This window comes from Geospiza fortis, unplaced genomic scaffold (assembly GCF_000277835.1).
Source record: "Geospiza fortis unplaced genomic scaffold, GeoFor_1.0 scaffold635, whole genome shotgun sequence".
NCBI classification, from domain to species: domain Eukaryota; kingdom Metazoa; phylum Chordata; class Aves; order Passeriformes; family Thraupidae; genus Geospiza; species Geospiza fortis.
The window spans coordinates 262,294-268,085 of record NW_005054610.1 but is presented as its reverse complement, the minus strand read 5'-3'; the positions used below and the strand labels follow the sequence as shown (position 1 = coordinate 268,085).

Genomic DNA, 5,792 nt, shown 5'->3' with positions numbered 1-5,792 from the left:
ATGGTCAACCAGTGCCTCTTGGTGCCCCTGAACCAAGATTGACCCCAACGTGCAGCAGGTGCAGCAGGAGGACAAGGACCAAATTAAATCCTTCAACAGCTAATTTGCCTCCTTCCTCAACAAGGCGAGGCACATTGACCTCCTCCACCTCTGGCATTACCTGGAGATGGAGTCAGGAAGTTCTCGATGTTAGAAATTTAATTTTAAATCATTAAAGCAGAGTTAAGGAATTGTGCAGGATTTTGTTCCATATCCAGACTGTCCATATAGGTCTTTTTGACAACCCGAGCATGGAGCAAATTATTTCTCCAGATTTCCTTGCAGCTGAGTGTTTCTCCTGGCTCCCAAATCTTCTCATCAATGATCTTTTGGTGACAAGCTCATCTAATCATGCTTTAAATTACAGAAAACATTTACAACCCCCACCATATTAAACTTCCATTTCATGAAAAGCAAGGCAAGTTTTGAGTTGAGAATCCTGAATTATTTATATTGTTCTGATGGCTTTCAGGTGCAGTTCCTGGAGCAACAAAACAAAGTTCTGGAGACCAAATGGAGCCTCTTGAAAGGCCAGAAAATTGTGTAGAATAACATGGAGCCCATGTTTGAGTTGTTCATCAGCAACACGAGGCAGCAGCTGGAGGCTCTGGGAGGGGAGAGGCTGCAGCTCAGCTCCAAGCTCAAAGCCATGCAGGATGTGGCAGAGGACTTCAAGGTCAGGTAGGCAACACCCACAGCAAGATCTGTCCAGTTCTACTTCATTCTGTTCTTCCTGCATCAGTGAAAAGACCCAAGACAGCCCAAAAAACGTGACCTCAGAATCACGGAAAGGTTTGGGTGGGAAGGGACATGAAAAATCATCTCATCCCACCCCCTGCCGTGTGCAGGGACACCTCCCACTATCCCAGGCTGCTCCAAGCCCCATCCAACCTGGCCTTGGACAGTAACAAGGATGGGGCAGCAACAGCTTCCAGGGAAATCCATTCCAGAGCCTCCCCATCCTCACAAGGAGGAATTCCTTCCCAATATCCCATCTATCCCTCCCCCCAGCAGTGGGAAGCCATTCCCTGTGTCCTGTCCCCCTATCCCTTGTCCCAAGTCCTTCTCCAGCTCTCCTGGAGCCCCTGTGGGCACTGGAAGGGGCTCCAAGCTCTCCCTGGAGCTCTGTGTTTTGCTTGAATTGCTTGGAGCTGCATCTCAGTCCTTGTCAGCTGAGAAGCCCAGTGTGGAGCCACCCCAGCCAGCAGCATCCATGGAATCACAGGATCCCAGAATGGTTTGGGTTGAAGGGACCTCAGAGCTCATCCCATCCCCCCCCTGCCATGGGAGGGATCCCTTCCACTCTCCCAGGCTGCTCTAAGCCCCATCCAGCCTGGCCTTGGACACTTCCAGGGATCCAGGGGCAGCCACAGCTTCCCTGGGACACCCATTCCAGGGCTTCCCCACCCTCAGAGGGAGGAATTTCTTCCCAATGTCCCATTTAAATCTCTCCTCTTTAGTTTAAAACGAAATCAGAATTTGTTCAATCTATTGGATAGTTTGAGCATTTGGGAAGTGAGGAGTTACCTCCCACCCCATGGAAAGTCTTCAGGATCCTGGGCCTGAAGCTCAGCAGCTCTTTGGGCTGTTGGGAGCAGGAGTTCCTTGTTTCCTCCACTCTTTGCACTTCAGGAAAACATCCATCCTGTATTTGTGTCTGCTCCCATGGCCATGAGGGATCTGCTGGGCATGGATGTGAATAAATGAGGAGCTTAAATTGTCAGTGTGGAACCAGAAAAATGAGATGTGGGAGTGAGGTGCTCATCCCAGCTCCCAACAAGGGCACATGCATCCTGCCTGAACCCTCTGATCTCCTTTCTCAGGAGATCGCGTGCCTGCCACTCTGTGCCACCTTTCCCAACAGGAAAGGTTCCTTCCAGCCCCAAAGCAGCATTGAAACATCCTTGACTGCCCTGGGGAAGGAAATCAGCACGCACATGAAACCCTTGGCCAGTCAATGGTCACATCAGAGATGCAGTTTAGACTTTAGAGCTCTGCTTGTATCTGACAAAGTGGCAAATACTCCTTTGGGATCAGCGGATTCTGGGGTAAAGCTCAATGACATCACACACATTGCTGGCCAGGGACCATCCTCTTGCATCTACACCTACAAAAGACTTTGGGCTCCTGCCCTGATTCCTAGGAATTTGTTCTTCCCACCTTTAACTATTTTAAACTTTTTGGATCCCAGATTTTCTTCCTAATATGAGAATTGGAATGACGTGATCTTTAAGGTCCTTTCCAACCCAAACCTCTGATTCCTCTGGGGCAAACATTAATCCAGCAACCGGAAAACAGACATTAAATTTTCTCTTCTACGTGGCCAAGAGCTTAGAGGCCCACAAATGGATGCAAAGCTGGGGCTCTGCTTAATGGACATTATTTTCAGGGATGGATATTCCTGGTGGGAATAAATCTTCCCCCATGAAAGGGCCAGGAGAGGCCAGTGGTTTATTACCTGCACGGATTCCTTCCTTTGAACTCCTCTCTTTCTCCCTTTCATCTCCCCCATTTAAGCATTCCATGGGAGCTGGGCACGGGTCCAGGCTCCCGCTGGGTTTTGACCTTTCCCAAGAGCGTGGTCTGGACTCTCCCGGCCCCGGCCACCCCCCGCCCTCCTCCGCGGCCATCCCGCAGATCCCGGCTCTCCTGACTAACCAGGTGTGGCAATGAGCTCATCCCTGGCTCCACCCAGAACATTTCGGGAGCACAAGGCTCCCATTCATGGCATAAAAGGTGCCTTTGATGAGGGCCTTCAGCTTTTCTAGATGGCCCCTCCCACCCTCCAGCCCAGGGGTGCTGCCTTTTCCATCGTAATCAGTGACATAGAAGTAGAAACAATAAAGCTCCATCGAGGACTCTGTTCCAGCACTGCTTCCTCCAAAAATCTGTGGGTTGTTGGTAAACGCCCGCAGAACGAGACCCTCTGGTGTCTCCTCGTGTGAAGAGGGGGTTTGCACAGGGTGGAGGCTCTGAAGGGATTCTGAGCTCTCCCTCCCCAGACGTACCAGGAGATCAACAAGCACACGACAGCAGAGAACAACTTTGTCGTGTTCAAGGTGAGGAGGCACCACCACCAAGCAGGGACAGCTTTGGAAAGGTAAACCACATTCAAATCACCCTTTGTATCCAGCAATACCAGGAAGCACAAACACCTGGTTGTGCCAGTGGAGCAGTGCTGGGCTGTAATTGCTCCTTGTTTCAGGTCCCTCATCCCAAACTCAGGAGTGTCCCCCAGATCAACTCTGGGTCATCCCGACCTTGTCCCTTCACCAGATACTCTGCCAGTCCTCAGCCTTTCTGTGTCCAATCCCAGCATCCACAGCCCCCTGGCCTCACCTGCAGGAGACATAGCAAGAAGCTTCTGCTGTTTAAAGTATTGTACAAAATATCTGTTTGCCAGGAAAAGGGAAATTCAGTGGTGTGGCATTGTTTGGGTCCATGGACATCCTCCCCGCTCTTCTCCCAAAAAAAAGGTGGAGATGAGAAATCACTTCTCTCTTTGCTCTGCTTAAAGGCGCAGAGATCAAGAAATCCTCCATTTCTGAATTAAAATGTAATTTCAGATCTTAATTTAATCTGAAACTCCAAAGGTTTGTGTTAGATACAAAGACTTCACCCAGTGACCCAGAGAAGGTCTGGTCCAACCTTCATTGTCACCATTCCAGGATGTGGATGCTGCCTGTGTGAACAAGGTGGATCAGGTGACCAAGGTGGATGCCCTGGCAGATGAGATAAATTTCCTGCAAGCCCTCTACAAAGCACTAAGAGTATCCCAAATTTCCCAGTCTGCCGTTCCCCCATTTTCCCACTCTCCAGAGGCTCAAAGAGTCCAAGAGCTGGTCAGTGTGATAGATGAGTAATGCGGTGGTTGACTCTCACAATTAAAAGGCAAATATCATGTATATGTGTTAAGAGAAGTTTTATAGATTTATAGTTATGTTTTACCCCCCTTGCATTGTTATCAGGGGACAGCCTGGGTTTGGGACATTTGGGAGGGTCGGCTGGTTACTATGGCAACAGCTGACCTCCCATCAGGATTTAAGGAAGTGAACTCCACGACTGGACAGCGAAGAAGGGGCCAAGGGACAGAATTTTGGGAGGGGCTAAAGGGTTAAAAGGTGAAGCCTCCATTGTGTGGGTGAGCACATGGTGGGATCCTCTGCTGCTCCTGGCACCGTAGTATTTTCTCTATTCACTTTGCTGTTGTATTTTTTATAAAGTTTAATAAACCTTTCTAAATTTTTGGAAGTGAGTAGCATCTCTTACATCAGTCCTGCAGCTCCTCCCCAACTCTCTTCTACACCTCGGCTCAGGACAAACAAACAGTGAAACATTTGGGACAGAAAATGAATTTGTTTGGTACCAGGGCAGGGGGTGGAGGGGCAAACAAGCAGGGAGATTTTTGTTTAGCATTTCCCAAAGGCTGAGTTATACTGGAGAGAGCAAGCAGCAAGGACAGGGGAGAAAGGTGTAAAATGAAGTGGATGTGGAGAGGAGTTCAGATAGTTCCTTGGAGATGTTTGGCAGTTGGACTTGATGATCTTAAAGGTCTTTTCCAGCCTTCCATGATTCTTCACAACTCTCTGGGAAAATGCTGCTTTGATAATGAGAGACGGAGGAGCAGAAGGACACAGAGGGAGGAAGCTCAAGGGGATGAGTGTGGCAAGTCCTGGTGAAGAGAGGATCAGAGCAGGGTCAGTCTCAGCCTGTCCCCCGTGTCACCTCCCTGCCCACCCAGTAGGAGGAGCTGCAGCTCTCAGCTGGCTGGCACGGGGGTGACCTCCAGAGCACCAGGATGGGGATCTCAGAGATGAACCCCCTGGTCCAGCAGCTCCACTCAGACATGGACAGTGTGAAGGTGCAGGCACAGGGTCTCCCCAAACGTGGGGCACTCCCATCTCCACCCCTGGCTGGAAGGGGCCTGGAAATCGGGATCCAGACCCATCACATGGTCACTGGACTTGTTCCCACAGGTGGTTGGGCTGCAGATGGCCATTGCTGAGGCAGAGCAGCACAGGGACATTGTCCTTAAGGATGCCAGGGCCAGGCTGGAGAAACTGGAGGCCACTCTGCAGAAAGCCAAAGCTGACCTGGCCAAGCAGCTCCAGAAATACCAGGAGCTCATGAAAGTCAAACTGGCCCTGGACGTCGAGATCATGACTTACAGGAAGAGCGAGGAGAGCAGGTGGGAACTCCGCCTGCAAACCAAATCCCATCCAAATCCAGAAACGTTCTCACCTTTGCCTTGCAAGGAGGTGAAAGTCTCACAAAATTTTGCAGAGGAAATTCACCCTCATCCTACACAGCAACAGGTGTCATTCCAAATCCTCTTTGATACTCCCCATCAGACCCAGCCCCCACTGGGTCTGTTTTCTAAGGTTCTTGGTGCAAAAATATTGCTTGAAATTATCCTTATAAGGAACCCTGACTTTTCCATCCTCTCTTTCTTCCAGGCTGTCTGGAGAAGGTGTTGGTGCCATGAATATTTATAAGTAATCCATCTCACAAACCATATATTAAGTGATTAATTGATTGTACCTGGAATTGAGGATGAGACAAGGAAGGAAGGATGCAGCTTGTAGTTATCTGCACAAAAATGAATATAATTTTTCCAGCCCTTTAGGTGGGACCAGGGAGGCCAAAGAGCCTGAGACACATTTTCCTTGACCAGATTTTAATTTGAAGGGATTTGTACATTGAGATTGTCCCTTGGGAGACCCAGTTGCCTCCGGCCAGGAAGAAAAGCCAGA

The 5,792-nt window shown here is 49.6% G+C and overlaps 1 pseudogene; it reads left to right on the top strand.

Annotated features, from left to right (window-relative positions):
- LOC102032860 lies at positions 1-5,538 on the top strand (annotated as a pseudogene).
- The last annotated feature ends 254 nt before the right edge of the window (positions 5,539-5,792 follow it).